An 18,257-nucleotide genomic window follows, 5' to 3' on the forward strand; every position below is an offset into this window, starting at 1 on the left:
ACCACGAAGCGTGGCAGGTGCAGCAAGCCCGCGAGTAGACTCGCGGCCTCGCTACCGGAATTCCAGCAGATGGGATGCTGCTGTTGCTATACTAACAGCGGGCATTTCATAACGGATCAACAGTCACTAAAGAGAATCTTACTGCTGTTCTATTTGGTAATCTACGTAATAGTTGCACTGACAAAACATGCAATACAATAATAACCGGAATCAAGCTAAATATAAACTGCTTTACAACAACTCAATTGAAATCATGCTGGAATGGTACAGTATCTTGAAAAGCGTCACCTCAGCACATCTTTTGTTGCTTTAGAAATCATGCCTTTACGTGGCTTATTTTATACTGCGCAGAGTCATGCCACATAGTAAAGTATAACAACCTCTAAAGGATTTACAAATGTTTAATGTAGCTCGTATAATAACAGAGTTAAAGGCCATATGTTATGCTTGTATTGTAGAAACAGGATTAGGTAACATTATATGGATAAGTATTCTATATTGCATTGTAGCTTACAGCATTAATAAACACAAGTCTTATGTCAATACAGCAATATATTTACTCTGGACTTTGGAAAGAAGAAACTTATAGAAGATATATAGTCACTTCTAAAAATATTTAACCCCCTAAAAGTAAAAAAAAGGTTTGTCTGTAATACAATATATCTTTAAGGGTGTCTGCAATCCATAAAAGCCCTACACCTTCGGCAGCTAGCAGGCTATTACATTTAGGGGGTAATTCCAAGTTGATCGCAGCAGGAATTTTGTTAGCAGTTGGGCAAAACCATGTGCACTGCAGGGGAGGCAGATTTAACATGTGCAGAGAGAGTTAGATTTGGGTGTGGTGTGTTCAATCTGCAATCTAATTTGCAGTGTAAAAATAAAGCAGCCAGTATTTACCCTGCACAGAAATAAAATAACCCACCCAAATCTAACTCTTTCTGCACATGTTATATCTGCCTCTCCTGCAGTGCACTTGGTTTTGCCCAACTGCTAACAAAATTCCTGCTGCGGTCAACTTGGAATTACCCCCTTAGCCCAAGATATTCAGACATTGTTTTATGCAAAAATGTTTTCTAAAAGCACTGCCAATTTCTGATCCATATTACCAGTACAGATTTCTACATTTGTCTTATATTGACCTACAATGAGGATCCCAACATCGGACAGGAGTACCTACAGTATTTTACTCCTCTCCTGCCCCCTACCCTAATCCTTGTGGGGTGGTGGCTTGGGCTAATCAGTGGAGAGTGGTGGCTACAGCTAACAACCCCCCTAGTGCCTAATCCTACACATTTGATCCAATCAGTGATATTGGCATGGTTTGCGGTGCTTTATACCCACTGCCCCAGACAGTCATTAGGTGACAGTAAATTTTTTGTAGTGCATTTCTATATAAGAATGGCAGTATATATGTCCATGAAATTAAGCTTTCTGCAGCAGGGTACACTGTGTTCCACAGGGAATACATCGGGGTGTAGAGATGGATCTTGATCCAGGCACCAACAGGTTAAAGCTTTAGCTGTCCCAGGATGCATTGGGGCCTCCTCTATAAACCCGCCTCCAGGCACTGTGAGCTCAGTTTCGAGTTGGCGCCTGCAGAGCTGGCTAGTCAACAGGGGGGCTGCGCTGGGCAGCCCTGAATAAAGCTTTCTAAGAAGACTTCAAGGGCCGCAGCACTTACATGTCAAGGTGACATTCTGTGCTGCGGCTCCATCACCTCCCAAGCGGCGTCGCATTCTCCCGCGGCTCAGTTCCCGGGTACTTGCGGCAGAGACGCTCCGGCTCTAGGCACACGGTCACAGACGCTCTCCTGATTCGTGTGGCTGCTACGGGGAGGAGGTAAGAGGGTCCCCCAGGCGGGACCCGCTACTAAATCGCATTCCGTTCGCAGTCTAGGGAGACGGACTGTGACGCAGGCGTGGACACTATTACGCACAGGGACCCCACTATATCTGCCAGGGCATAGGAGTACAGGTCGGGTGTACCAGGGCCGGATTAACAATGGGGCGGATGGAGCTGCAGCTCCAGGCCCCCCACTGAAAATAGGTCCACAGGATCCCCTGCAGCGCAGCCAGTGTTGACAGGAAAAAAAAATTCCTGTCACCACCAGCACAGCTCACTCACCTCCCGGCCCTGACTGAGCCGGCCAACAGAAGCCCCTCCTGTGTCAAAGGCCATGCAGAAGCACTGCCCCCCCTGGACCCCACCGAAGAAGCACAACCTTAGTGATGATTACATGCTCCGTCCCGTGCATGCCAGAAGCTCCACCTCCCGAACACGTCTGAAGCTCCGCCTCCTGGATCCACTTGAAGCCCCGCCTCCCAGACCTAACCAAAGTCCCGTCTCCCGGACACACTGGAATCCCTGCCTCCCGGACATACTGGAAGCTCTGCCTCCTGGACGCATTCGAAGCCCCACCTCCCAGACCCACACGAAGCCCCGCCTCCCGGACCTGTCCGAAGCTCAGCTCACATGCTGTGAGTACTTTTGAACACTTTCTTTCTAAGCAGCTGTAACGGCAGCACGGGCTTTTGGTCATGGGCAACAGATATGGCTGCAGCAGCCTACAGTATGCTCCTTCCCTCCCTGCATCTCTGGCCCCACTCCTTCCGTGTCTCTGCCCCCTCCACACCTGTAATCTCTGCCGCCTTCACACCTATATCTCTGCCCCCTCCCCTACCGTGTCTCTGCTCCGCCACACCTGTATCTCTGCCCCTTCCCCTGCTACATCTTTGCCCCCTCCCCACTCGTGTCTTTGCCCCCTCCTCACCTGTATCTCTGCCCCCTCCCCTCCTGTGTCTCTGCCCCTCCACACCTGTATCTCTGTCCCTTCCCCTCCTGCGTCTGACCCCAGCCCACCTGCATCTCTGCCCCTTCCCCTGCTGCCTCTCTGCCCCCTCCCCACCCGTGTCTCTGACCCCTCCTCACCTGTATATCTGCCCCTTCCCCTCCTGCTTCTCTGCCCCAGCCCACCTGCATCTCTGCCCCTTTCCCTACTGCCTCTCTGCCCCCTCCCCACCCGTGTCTCTGACCCCTCCACACCTGCATCTCTGCCCCTACCCCTCCTGTGTCTCTGCCCCCAACCCACCTGCATCTTTGCCCCTTTCCCTACTGCCTCTCTGCCCCCTCCCCACCCGTGTCTCTGACCCCTCCACACCTGTATCTCTGCCCCTACCCCTCCTGTGTCTCTGCCCCAACCCACCTTTATCTTTGCCCCTTTCCCTACTGCCTCTCTGCCCCCTCTCCACCTGTGTCTCTGCCCCCCCCCCCCTCACCTGTATATCTGCCCTTTCCCCTCCTCTGCCCTTTCCCCTCCTGCGTCTCTGCCCCCAGCCCACCTGCATCTTTGCCCCTTTCCCTACTGCCTCTCTGCCCCCTCCCCACCCGTGTCTCTGACTCCTCCACACCTGTATATCTGCCCCTTCCCCTCCTGCATCTCTGCCCCCAGCCCACCTGCATCTCTGCCCCTTTCCCTACTGCCTCTCTGCTCCCTCCCCACCCGTGTCTCTGACCCCTCCACACCTGCATCTCTGCCACTTCCCCTGCTGCGACTCTAAACCCTTCCACACCCGTAACTCTGCCCCCTCCTCACCTGTATATCTGCCCTCGCTCCACGTGCATCTCTGCCCCCTCTCCACCTGCGTCTCTGCCCCCTTCCCACCAGTGTCTCTGCCATCTTCCCCACGAGTGCTTCTCCCAGCCTTTCCACCTGTATCTCTACCACCTCCCCACTTGAGTCTCTGCCCCCTCTCCACCTGCGACTCTGCCCCCACCCGTGTCTCTGCCCCCTCCACACCTGTATCTCTGCCCCTTCCCTTCCTCTGTCTCTGCCCCCACTCTACCTGTGTTTTTGCCCCCCTCCTCATCTGTACATCATCCCCCTGCTCCACCTGCATCTCTGCCCACTTTCCACCTGTATCTCTGCCACATTCTCACTTGAGTCTTTGCCCCCTCTCCACCTGCATCTCTGACCTCTCCACACCTGTATCTCTGCCCCCTCTCCACCTGTATCTCTGCCCCCTCTCCACCTGTATCTCTGCCCCCTTTCCACCTGTATCTCTGCCCCCTTTCCACCTGTATCTCTGCCCCCTCCCCAGCAGTGTCTCTGCCCCCTCTACACCTGTATCTCTGCCCCCTTTCCACCTGTATCTCTGCCCCCTCCCCAGCAGTGTCTCTGCCCCCTTCACTATGTGTGCTTCTCCCAGCCTCTCCACCTGTATCTCTACCACCTCCCCACTTAAGTCTTTGCCCCCTCTCCACCTGTGTCTGCCCCGTCACCACCTGTGCTTCCGCCCCTCTCCAACCTGTGTCTCTGCCCCCTCTCCATCTATGTCTCTGCCTTCTTTCTACTTGTGCTTACGCCTCCTTCTACCTGTGTGTCCACTCCTCTTACCACCTGTCTCGTTTCCCACTTGTGGCATTGCCCCTTTTACACCTGTGCCTCTGCCTCTCTCTCTCCATGTGTATCTCTGCCTCCCTCCCCACCTGTGTCCCTTCCCCTTCACCACCTGTGCTTCCGTCCCTCTCATCACTTGTGTCTCTGGGTATTTCTACAAAAATGCAGGGACAAAGCTTTCCTGCAAGCTCTGTCCCTGTTTGCGATAATTGATACATCCCTGCGATGTATTCAATTATCGCAATGTGATTTTGGTCAAATGTATCACATCTGCATCTCAGATGTGGATTGTGATAAATATGCCCCATAGTGTGGAGATGTAGTGCAGTAGTGATATAGTGAAGTGAAGTAGTGTGGGGAGAAAGTGCAGTGATGTATTGTAGTATGCACCACACCCCCATGCCCACACAGTGAAAAATTATCTGTGGCGCTAATTATACCCACTGCACGGCAACAATAGGCCCTTCATAAATTTCAGCTCCAGGCCAATGTGGACCTTAATCTAGCACTGGGGTGTACTAACACTCAGTTTAATAAGACTCCGTAGTACCAGGCGGTGACGACCAGCATAGGGGAGCCGGCGCTTGACCTGTAGCCCCTCCCCCAGCCCAAGGCGCCATTTCTGAGCAGATTTTCCCGCCCTGGACCTGCTTTCCACTCTCCCTCACTCCCTGACTGAGACGCTGGGCGCCATCTTAGGTATAGCTGCGACTGGTCTCCAGGACTGCAGGGCAAGGTCTCCCTTGTAAAGCCGCTTCTATACAGCGATGTGACTTTACAAACACTTAAGTATTCTATGGGGGGAATTCAAATGTTTGAAAAGTCAGTTGGGTGTCCGATTTTTCTTTTTTTTTGTCTATTAGATAGGAAAAAACAGACACCCAACTGACTTTTCAAACAATTGAATATCCCCCTACATGTCTATTTACAGACAGCATTAGTTAAGTACAAGTGTACCTGTTACAGAATATATTGTACGAGTATTCTGATATATACCTCCAGTCTAGGACCGCTTTGTGTTTATATACTGTATATATATATATATATATATATATTATATACTAGTCCAGTGCAGTTTTATTGTCATACTAATAATTATCTGCATTGTCACTGTGACTGTGTGTGCCTGTATCTGCTGTGTGGATTTCACTTTCAGTGTTTCCCAGATATATCTATCACTATATTCTGCACCTTAAGGGACTAGGTGCATCAGGGTCTATTATATAGTGGGTCACAGTATTTGCCTATTACGTGTATTATACTGTGTTCTCAGTCACATAAAACCGGATTTATTCACAGGTATTGTGTACTGGGTACTCAGTCACATACTAAAGAATTTATTTGCAGGTATTGTACTCTGTCTGGCTTTATCGTACTAATACGCTCTATTGTTGCATTTACTGAAATGTCTAAAAAAAAAAAGAGCAGTAAGTCCGGGGACGCTCCCGCATCATGCAGGGCATGCACCAAGAATTTACTTGAGGGGGAAGTTTTATATGATGGTCTGTGTACTGTGTGTCATACCTCTCCCAGTCAGTCCGCAGCTCCTGCAACCAATCAGGAGCCACCCTGGGCTATGTTCTCAACTCTGCTGGGTACTCTGGTAGACCGTTTTTCACCTACTATGGGATCACCTGTGCCACTACAGCCACAAATTGTCCCTATGGTTAAGTCGCCTTAGGTGGATAATTTGTCTAACCAGTTGCAGCAATTAAACCAATCTTTGGTTAGACATAAACCTGCTATAGGTCACACTCGTGTCTCTGGGTCATCTAAGCAGGCTGCTTCCTCCTCACAATCCACGCATCTCTCAGATGTTTCTTCTGAGGAGGATGGGAAACAAACTGTCCTGTCAGACACTGAATCAGATGCTTCTGACGAGGAATCTTCTTTACAGGTGGATGTCCCTGACTTGGTGGTTGCTATTAGACAGATCCTCCAAATATCTGATGATGAGGAGGATTCCACTACTGTGTCTAAGAAACCTGACAAGTTTAAATGTCAGAAGGTAGCTAAAACTCTATTACCACATTTTGACCATTTAGTGGACATACGACGATAACCCTGGTCTGAGCCAGGGAAGAAATTCCCCTTACTTAAACGGGCCTTAGCTCGATAACCTCTCCCTGCAGAGTTATGTAACAAGTGGGAAAATCCACTGCCGTTGGATTCCCATGTCTCCCGTCTAGTGGTGCCTGTCACTACTGTCACCTCACTAAAGGAACCAACAGATAAACGTCTGGAGGGATGCCTGAAATCTATTTACTCCCTAACAGGTGCTGTACATAGACCCACTATTGCAGCCTCCTGGGCTGCAAAAGGTATTGAAGCATGGGTTCAGGCATCGGAGGAAGAGCTACCCGATGATTTATCTGACAAGGCCAGACAATACCTGTCTCACATTACCACCGCCGCCTATTATATACAGGAGGCGTCCTCTGAGGCAGGTGTGCTGGCGGCTAAGACATCAATTACATCTGTCCTAGCACAACGTATTCTGTGGTTGAGGTCATGGAAGGTGGACCTGGACTCCAAAAAGACCTGGGAGGTACTCCCTTTTAAGGGAGACATCTTGTTTGGGGAAGACCTAAATAAAATTGTGTCTGATTTAGCGGCTGCTAAAACTGCATTTCTCCCAAATCCTACTCCCTCTGCACAAAGGGCAAAAGGTACCACTTTTTGTTCTTTTCAGCCTCATGGGAAAGCGAAAGGTCAGGCATACCTGAGAAGTCTCGTGCTACCAAAACCACAAAGCCCAAGACAAAACAGTCCTGGGCGACCCGTCAGCCTGCTTCCAAACAAGACAAGCCTGCCGCATGACGGGGTGGCCTCCCCCTGGGGGATCCAAGGGTGGGGGGGACGACTTCTACAGTTCACCCAGGTTAAAGACCACTTAAGATGCATGGGTGCGGGAAGTCATCTCTCATGGGTACACGAGTCTTCTTCTAAGTCTTCTTCAAGAGACGTCCCCCTCGCCAGTTTTGCACCACGGTTGTCCCTTCAGATCCGTTAAAAGCGCAAGCTCTACAATTGGTTGTGAGCTCTACCCTGGATACAGGAGTGGTGGTGTCGGTAACTCTGTCCCAGAGAGGCAAAGATACTACTCAACCCTGTTTCTAGTTCCGAAACCCAATGGGTCTTTCCAGCCTATACTCAACCTCAAATCATTGAACAAGTTTGTGAGAGTGTCCAAGTTCCATATGGAAACTCTGCGCTCAGTTGTACTGGCCATGGAACCCGTAGACTATATGGTATCCCTGGATATACAAGATGCATACCTGCATATACCTATTGCCATGTTGCATCAGCAGTATCTGCGGTTTGCTATTGGCAACATCCACTATCAGTTTCAGGCTCTGCCATTTGGACTGGCTACGACCCCTCGGATCTTCACCAAGGTTATGGCCATGATGACGGGTCATCTCCGTCGCCAGGGAATCAGGATCCTGCCGTATCTGGACGACTTGCTGATCCTGGCAAATTCCCACGATGTCCTTCTCAGTCATCTGCAATTGACACTCCGCTTCCTACAAGCCCACGGATGGCTCATCAATTGGAAGAAGTCTTCGGTGGTCCCAGTTCAGAGCATGGTGCACCTGGGGGCACTGTTGGACATGCACAGTCAACGGCTGTTTCTGTCTCCAGAGAAGGTCCTGAAGCTTCAGGACAGGATAAGATGTTCCCTTTGTCATCCCAGAGTGTGGATACACTCAGCGATGCAAGTACTTGGCCTGATGGTGTCGGCATTCGACATGGTGCAGTACGCTCAATTTCATTCCCGCCCTCTGCAGAGGTTAATCCTTTCCAAATGGGACGGCCTACCTCATCAGATCAGGTCTCATATGATCCCTTTGACTCCGGAAGTTCATCTGTCGCTGACATGGTGGCTTCAGGATCAGCAATTAAGCAGGGGCCGTCCCTTCTGGATCCCCGACTGGATGCTGCTGACAACGGACGCCAGTCTGATGGGATGGGGTGTGGTGTGGGAGCAACACTCTTTTTAGGGTCGGTGGACCAAGGAGGAATCACTCCTCCCGATAAACATTCTGGAGTTGCGGGCAGTGTTCAATGCGTTGTCTCTTGCTTGCCCCTAATACAGAATAGGCCTGTTCAAGTACGGTCAGACAACGCCACCACAGTGGCATACATCAACCATCAAGGCGGCACTCGAAGCCGCATGGCAGTGTTGGAACTGTCAAAAATCCTTCAATGGGCGGAACGCCATCTGCCAGCAATATCGGCAGTGTTCATTCAGGGTGTCCTCAACTGGGAAGCAGACTTCCTCAGTCGCTTACGGCTAAGGTCCTGTCCTTACTGGCTATTGCCTCTGCCAGAAGGGTGTCGGACCTAGGCGCTTTGTCCTGTTGTCCACCCTTTCTGATATTTCATCATGACCAAGCAGTTCTTAGAACTCGCCCTGGTTATTTACCTAAGGTGGTGTCATCTTTTCATCTTAATCAAGAGACTGTGGTTCCGACCTTCATCTCTTCTGAACTGTCCTCCAAAGAATGGTCTTTGGATGTGGTATGGGCTCTCCGCATATATGTGGAGAGAACTGCCTTTATTAGGAGCTCAGATACCCTTTTTGTACTGTTTGGTTTCCACAAACATGGCTGACCTGCAAATAAGCAAACTTTGGCCAGATGGATTAGAATGGTGATTGCACAAGCTTATACGCGGGCTGAACTTCCAGTTCCTGCTGCTCTTAAAGCACATTCTACTCGGTCTGTTGGACCTTCTTGGGCGGCCGCACCATGGCGCGTCCGCAGAACACTTGTGCATGGCGGCTACATGGTCCTCTGTGAACACGTTCATTAGGTTTTATGCCTTTGATACTTCCGCCTCCCAGGAAACTTCCTTTGGACGCCGGGTTCTCATACCTGCTAAGGCGCGTCCTCTCCCTTGAGGAACTGCTTTAGGACATCTCCGTGTATTCCCTGTGGAACACAGTGTACCCTGCTGCAGAAAAGGAGATTTATGGTAGATTTACCATTGTTAAACCTCTTTCTGCGAGGCACACTGGGTTCCACAGGGCACCTAGCTTCTATGAGTTTGTATGGCATTAGCCGCTGGTCCCTTCTCCTGTCATGAGAATGTGGTTCTATGTGACTAACATCTGCCTTCTCTTTTACCTGCTCCTGTATTGAACTGGTTAATGAAACTGAGCTCACACTGCCTGGAGGCGGGTTATAGAGGAGGCCCCAATGCATCCTGGGACAGCTAAAGCTTTAACCTGTTGGTGCCTGGATCAAGATCCATCTCTACACCCCAATGTATTCTTTGTGGAACCAGTGTACCTCACAAAAAGAAATTTAACAATGGTAAGTCTACCATAAATCTCCTTTTTAACATTGTGTAGTTTATGCAGCATGACAACAATCATAAACACACAAGTACATATGCAATAGAATGGTGGAACCGGATATTGTTATGAAATTGTCCTGACCATATCCCATTTATAATTCTGTGAAATTATCTGAATGGTTCATGTAAGAATTCCTAATATGTTAACCCTTTCAGCTCTATTTACCAAGCAAAATCCAAGATTGATATAGTAATGCATAGCAAATGTTATCTTGAAATCAGAAGGACAAATGTAGTAGGGTCTGATTTTGCAAATTTGATGATCTTTCTGTGATTTCTGCTGTGAGATTTGTAAAGCATCAATTTTCTTTTTTGTAAATGCAAAATCAAGCTTGTTTTACCTTAATAAAAACCACTGCTCTAAGGGCCTAACTCAGCTTCATTTGCGGTTTAGCAAAAATAGGATCATATGCTGAAGGCCGCCCAGCACAGGGCAAGGCCGCTCAGCATTCTAATTGCCGCCCATCAATGCAATCACAATTCAAATGCAATCGCATAGCAGACCCAGCAAATAGAGGTAGTTCCCCTGCATTTTTCCCCACAGCAGCCATTCCGGACCACTCCTTCATAACACTGTGTCGCCGCCGCCCGCCGCTGTCAATCAAGTTGTGATTGCATTCTTACAGGATGCAATTGCAATCTGAAAGTCTGCGCACTGCAGACTTTGTGCATGTGCCGATAGCCGAAAAGTGTTCGTCTGTGAGTTTTGTAAATCCCGCTGAAATTTTGCACCTTTACATAACTGTACCCTATTACATTTGGCCAATTGTTGCTACGGGAGATGCTGTCAGTAAACTTAAGCTTTAGATATGAAACACAGGAAACCTTGGAACATTGCGTTTAATAGGCTTTTAAAAAAAGGATTGATCCATCCAATCTGTATAATTTGTAATAAGAATTTATGTTTCTGTTATTCTGACTTAAATGAAGATCATACAACTGCACAATCAAAGTTGAATTGTTATTTATGTGTGCTCCATTCAGATGCTTGAGGGGGGAAGGTGGTATAGAAATCAATTTTAAACTTCACGTCGATATTATGTAAGGTATCCGTTTGGATGGTCGACCATGTTAAGGTCGACAGTCATTAGGTCGACCACTATTGGTCGACATTGACCTGGTCGACATGGACAAATGGTTGACATCTGAAAATGGTCGACACATGACAGGTCAACACATGAAAAGGTCGACATGGCTTTTAAAAAAAAATATTTTACTTTTTCATACTTTACCATCCACATGGACTACGACTGGGAACGGTAACCGAAGCGAGCCATGCAAGGGGACGTGGTACACTAATTGGGGATCCTGGTCATGTTACGGAAAAAATGACACCAAAAACAGTAAAAAAATCCATGTCGACCTTTTCATGTGTTGACTATTAGTCCATGTCGACTATGTCTATGTCGAACAATAGTGGTCGACCTAATGAATGTCGACCTTAACATGGTCGACCATTCATACCGGAACCATTATGTAACCACCCTGCGATAACACTTGGTCCTTTGTGAAGTGGATAGCAAAGCTTTACATTTGAGGGCTGAAGGTATCGCCAAGAACAAATTATGTACAGAATTGCTCCTAGTTTTGCACTGAAGTGGAAATATGAGATTTTGAGGGTCATTCCGACCCGTTCGCACGCAGCTGTTCATCGCTGCGGTGCGAATGGGTGGGAACTGCGCATGCGCGGCAGCTGCATTGCGCACATGCGTCGTTGCAAGCGCAATTGCAAGAAGATTGACAGCAGGGAGGCGTTCCTAGGCATCTACTCACCATTTTCCGGGCATGGAGATCCGAATGCAGGCGTGTCCACCCGTTTGGGGGGCGGATGTCTGATGTCAAATCCAGGACCTTCATCGCTGGATCGATCGCACAGGATAAGTAACTGCAGGGATGGTCTTGTTTTACACAAAACTTTTTTTTAGCATAGCAGGGCTGCACAAGCGATCGCAGCCCTGCTATGCTAAAATACACTCCCCCCATAGGCGGCGCCTAGTTGATCGCACGAGCAGCAAAAAGTTGCTACGTGCGATCAACTCGGAATGACCCCCTTTGTTTTATGGGACAAGAGTGCAAGTGCAAGTGTTCCCAGTTTTAAGAAGTGGACACACATAATTTTCACACAGATAAAGACCTGAATTTTGTGATTGCTGTGAGGCAATTCAAACCAGGCCCTGGCTTATGCTGTTCGACTTCCTAGCGTGTACTTTAGCGGATAAGCACATTTTATGGGTGTGGTTCATAGGGCTGACAGTATCTAGGTCGACCATGTTTAGGTCGACCACCATTGGTCAACAGTAACTAGGTCAACAGGGATGCTAGGTCTACAGGGTCTCTAGGTCGACATGGTCTAGGTCGACAGGTCAAAAGGTCGACATGAGTTTTTAAAAAAAATTGGGTGTCGTTTTCTTCGTAGAGTAACCGGGAACCCCAATTAGTGCACTGTGTCCCCTCACATGGCTTGCTTCACTCGCCATGCTTCGGGCAAGGTGCCTCGCTCCGCTACCACTGCGCTCAGCACAGGCTACTATCCCCAATCGTAGTCCACGTGGATCGTTAAGTATGAAAAAGTTAAAAAAAAGAAATAAAATGTGAAAAACTCATGTCAACCATTTGACCTGTCGCCCTAGAACATGTCGACCTAGAGACCCTGTCGACATTGAAACCCTGTCGACCTAGTTACTGTCGACCAATAGAGGTCAACCTAAACATTGTCAGCCTAGTTACTGCTGACCAAGAGACAGGATCCCCATTTTTATACACGCTGAACCAAGCAGTAGTTAAAGGGAAAAGGTCAAATTTTAAAAGACGATGGGCAGTCCTAAGATAGTAGATACAGTAATAGGTCTTTGATTTCACATTCTTATATATTCCTCTGTGAATCCACTTTTATAGTCTGTGGTAAAAGGCACTGCACCTGAAAATACTGAGGAGTGATAAGTCAGAGAGAGGTGTCACTAGTATGATTTTGTACAGTCCAGAGCTTCATGTAGACACATAAGTTCATGCTGGGATCCGGTCAGCAGACAGACGTTCAGTATGCAAATAGTCGGAACCAATGCTGGTCACAAGACTGACGGCGGGATCCCGACATCGATCACAATGCCGGCACCGGAATCCCAACTGCTGGCATCCTGACTGCCGCCATCCTGAATGTATGTATGCTGTATGGAAAGTTAAGAATAGGCTGCAGGGAAAGGGGTGTTAGGTTTAAGCTGCTGGAGGAGGGCAGTGTCAGATTAAGGTCTACATGGGCCTGGAGCTGAAATCTATGAAGGGCCTATTGCACGCCGTGCACTGGGTGTGATTAGTGCCACAGAGAATTTCTCCCCATGAGGGCAGGGGTGTGTGGTGGCATGCTACATCACTACACTTCCTCCCCGCACTACTTCTCTTCACTGTATCACTACTACACTACATCTCCCCACTATGGTACATATTTATTACAATTTGCTTCCGGTATGTCTATGGAATGTGAGATGTATCAATTATAGCATGCAGTCCCTGCGAATCCAGTTACCACATTTCTCATGGTATTTATCATGAAAAATACCATGAGATTGCACAGCTCATGCGCTGCCACCTGCTAGCAGTCGCATGCTGGGGACATCCCAGCACAGAGGAAGGCCGCCCAGCATGCTAATGGCCGCCAGCGTTGCGATTGCAATTCAATTGCGATTGCATTGCTGATTAAGGGAATGCAGTCGTGCCGCCGCCACTTTCCCCATCACATCTGCCGCGTGTGACATCACGCTGCCGCCTCCTAAAAATGGACTGACCCACCCGTTTCTGATGACACGCCCCCACAACGCCACGTTGCCACACTCGTCCACCGCTCAATTATCTCTGCCTGTCAATTAGGCAGAGGCGTTTGCATTATGGAGATGCAATTGCATTTCCATGCCCTTGCAGTGTGGGCCCTACGCATGCGCACTGGGCCGATATATGGGAGTATGCGACCATACTAATAAGGCCCTGTAGGAAGGCAAATATACAGGTGGCGAGGGGGCATAGACACATGTGTGGAGGGGCAGAAACACAGGTGTGGAGGAAGGTGGAGATACAGGTGGGGAGGGGGTAGAAATACAGGTGAAGAGACAGAGACACAGAAGGGGAGGTGGCAAAGAAACAGGTGTGAAGGAAGGCAGAGATACAGGTGGGGAGGGGGTAGAGATACAGGTAGGGAGGGACACAGGTGGAGAGGGGGTAGAGATTGTGGACACAGGTGTGAGGGAGGCAGAGACACTGGTGGGGAGGGGGTAGAGATACAGGTATGGAGGGACACAGCTGGAGAGGGGGTAGAGATTGTGGACACATGTGTGAGGGAGGCAGAGACACTGGTGGGGAGGGAGTAGAGATACAGGTAGGGAGGGACACAGGTGGAGAGGGGGTAGAGATTGTGGATACAGGTGTGAGGGAGGCAGAGACACAGGTGAGCAGGGGGTAGAGATACAGGTATGGAGGGACACAGGTGGAGAGGGGGTAGAGATTGTGGACACAGTTGGAGAGGGAGACAGAGACACAGGTGGGGAGGGGGTAGAGATACAGGTAGGGAGGGGCACAGGTGGAGAGGGAGTAGAGATTGTGGACACAGGTGTGAGAGAGGCAGAGACACAGGTGGGGAGGGACACAGGTGGAGAGGGGGTAGAGATTGTGGACACAGGTGGAGAGGGAGACAGAGACACAGATGTGGAGGGGGTAGAGATACTGGTAGGGAGGGGCACAGGTGGAGAGGGGGTAGAGGTTGTAGACACAGGTGGAGAGGGAGACAGAGACAGAGGTGTGGAGGGGGTAGAGATACAGGTAGGGAGGGACACAGGTGGAGAGGGGGTAGAGATTGTGGATACAGGTGTGAGGGAGGCAGAGACACAGGTGAGCAGGGGGTAGAGATACAGGTATGGAGGGACACAGGTGGAGAGGGGGTAGAGATTGTGGACACAGTTGGAGAGGGAGACAGAGACACAGGTGGGGAGGGGGTAGAGATACAGGTAGGGAGGGGCACAGGTGGAGAGGGAGTAGAGATTGTGGACACAGGTGTGAGAGAGGCAGAGACACAGGTGGGGAGGGGGTAGAGATACAGGTAGGGAGGGACACAGGTGGAGAGGGGGTAGAGATTGTGGACACAGGTGGAGAGGGAGACAGAGACACAGATGTGGAGGGGGTAGAGATACTGGTAGGGAGGGGCACAGGTGGAGAGGGGGTAGAGGTTGTAGACACAGGTGGAGAGGGAGACAGAGACAGAGGTGTGGAGGGGGTAGAGATACAGGTAGGGAGGGACACAGGTGTGGAGGGGGTAGAGATACAGGTAGGGAGGGACACAGGTAGAGGGGGTAGAAATTGTGGACATAGGGAGACAGACACAGGTGGGAAGGTGGTTGAGATACAGGTGAAGAGGGTGGCGTAAATACTGGTAGACGAGCAGGAGATGACAGGGGAGGAGCAAAAATGGTGTCAGGAGGCATAGCATGTTCACCACCACAACACTCGGGATCCCCACTGACTCGCAGTTCTACTCACCGGCAGCCAATCTAGCTCCATATGTTCTGACACTATGGGGTCTATTCATGTAAGAATGCAATGGTTTGGTTTTACTTATCACCAAACATCGCATTCTTACGAGCAACATTTTTTCATGTACTTACCGCAATTCATGATCCTTTGCCAGCTTCCTGATGCGATGCAGTATGAAGACCCATCTCGATCCTGTCTTCACGCCTCCTACCGCTGCTTGATTGGTGGTGCTGGTGATTCTGCGCATGCGCTCCTTAATCCCGGTCCCTCTTCTGTCTTCTGCGCATGCGCCGGCGGTTTCTGTCCGAGGCGAGACCGGTCATCTTAGCGGCAGGGGGTAGGGGCAGCGGGCATTGAGGAGGTAAACCGGCAAATGCATATGTCGGGTCACCTCAGAGGCGGAGGGGGCAAACAGAAAGTGGGCGCAATGCGCGTGGGAACTGTTACAGCGGCCCAGGCAGTCAGGAGGAGGAGACCCAGCATATGCAAATGCATATGCCCTGGACTCCTCTGATTGGCTCCTGTCACGGAAAGGGGGCGGGGAGAAGGCAGGAGACAGACGTCTTCACTGCTCTTCTCCTGTACAAGCCTCCCTACACCTATCTGAGATGGCGATGGGGTTTTGCGAAGGGGAACGAAAAGTATGATGATGCGATTCAGCCACAGAGCGGGGGTGCCGCTGGGGAAGTCAGGGACTTCTGTTGGTGCCATGCATAACAACTCTGAATTTTTTGGTAGGAAAATTTCTTATTTTTAAAGAAATGCATCTCCCCCGCTTTTTCTCCAACTTTTTTCTATTAGTCAGTCGTATCTTAGTATGAGTTAAGGCCAAAGGACATTTAAAATTTGACACATGAATCTATTCTGTTTGTGCCAGCTTCTCTTCCACTGTCTGTGCCAACCTCTGTTATATTCAGGACCGGTGATAGTGGGGGACAAAGGGGACACCTGTCCTGGGCCCGAGGTCCTGAGGAGCCTCAAGGTTCTGAGCGCTAAACATGACTGGGGTGCCTAGTAGTGAATCAAGAGCAGGCCGCGCAGCATAGGTAAGCAAAAGAAAACATGGTTAATTAGGCACACAGTGCCGCTCACCTCACTGCAGAAACCCCCTGGTCACTCGGTCCTGTCCCTGAATGACGTCAAGACGCAAGGTGCTGTGCCCGCCCATCCTTCCCTCCCAGAGGGGCAGAAGAAATTCCGGGCAGGATAGCGGCACTACCAGGCTGTGTTGGTAAGTGAAGGCACAAAGTATTTAATAAAACCAAAGAAAGTAGGAAGCACTGCTTAGGGAATAGGTAAAAGGTTTTTTTATTAATGTTGAATTGCCGGTATAATGTTATTGCATTACATTGTGTATTTAATATTATTTCTGTGGTTTTTACAATAAATGTTAATAATTTAGGGATGTGTGGGTCCGGGTCAAGACATTTCTGTTGCAGGTCCTGCTTGTGTGCAAGCTTATCTGTCCTACTCTAGCCTGTGCCTCTAACTTTGTCTGTGCCAGTGTTTGTCCCCTTTCTCCTATCTGGGTGCTCATCTTCCTCTCCCACTTTCTAGATCCTTTCTTTGCACCAACCACTCTTCACGTCGGGTGTAGTACGGTATGCCGGCGGGCGGGCTCCCGGCGACCAGCATACCGGCGCCGGGAGCCCGACCGCCGGCATACCGACAGTGTGGCGAGCGCAAATGAGCCCCTTGTAGGCTCGCTGCGCTCGCCACGCTGCGGGCACGGTGGCGCGCTACGCTATTTTATTCTCCCTCCACGGAGAATATATGTCGTGTGCCGGGTGTCGGGATTCCGGCACCGGTATACTGTGCGCCGGGATCCCGACATTCGGCATACAGAAGACCACCCTTCACGTCTGTGCAATTCTCTCTAATTTTCTGTTTATGACAGTCTCTTTCTCTCTGCCTCAGAGCATGTGTGCCTCTACCGCTTCAACTCCGCCCCCCTAAATTTTTGTGTGTCCTTGCATTATGGTCAGTGAAGTACATAATCCCCCTCCATTTGTTATATATAAGAAAACATAATCCAAGCTTGGGTAATGTGGACCCTTCCGTAAACCTAGGTCACCTAATGGATGATCTGGCTATGCTTTAATGTTTAATGTATGATGAAGATGGAAACCATCTTTGTTCATAGACTCCATATTGCTAAGCTGTTTATAATTGTTTATCAGATCAGAGTTGATATTGGAAAGAACTGCAAGGCGTTGCACTTTGAGTGAACTATATTGAAACCTTCTTATGATCTATTTTTATTACTTTTCTGAGTAAAATAGAAATGTCAGCAGCTAGACATATAGGCTTCACAGGTGTCCAGTAGTTTGCGGTATGGAAGGTGTGAAAACATAACTAGACATAGCATGTCTCACTTTTAGCAAAATTCACCTAACTAACCCATTTAAAAGCACATACAGTATAAAAAATATAGACGTTGGCAAATATATTACGTATAAGATAGGAGTTTTATTAACCAATAGGATTAAGCTTTGTGTAAGGAAATTACGACACTGTATGCAAATATGTATTCCTTTATAATATGCTGTTTCCAGGAAATAAAATCTGCTTCTGCTATTTCCTACTTCACTCTCTTTATTTAACTGGTAACTGGCTGCAGCCATGAATGAACCTGATGCTGACCGATTGAGTGTGTGCTTGAGCTTGGATCAGCGAGGGGTGCCCTGTCCTGGGGTTACCTTTATCATGTACAATGAGCAATTTGTGATCACCCTTAGTTAAATGAAGACAATGGCAAATCCAGGCTCTAGAGCAGGGGTGGGGAACCTCAGGCCCGAGGGCCGTATAAGGCCCTCAAAGCCACTTGATCCGGCCCGGCAAGGCTCACCTAAACGAGAGGAGATGCAGAGTGCCTGCTGAGATTTTACCATCAGCGGGCGCCCGGCTCAGCAGCAGCCGGAGGCAGGAGCTCACGCCTGAGCTCCAGCTTCTGGCTCAGGCATTGTATATGTGTGGCTGTGCGGCA

Source organism: Pseudophryne corroboree, chromosome 4 (genome assembly GCF_028390025.1).
Source record: "Pseudophryne corroboree isolate aPseCor3 chromosome 4, aPseCor3.hap2, whole genome shotgun sequence".
NCBI lineage: Eukaryota > Metazoa > Chordata > Amphibia > Anura > Myobatrachidae > Pseudophryne > Pseudophryne corroboree.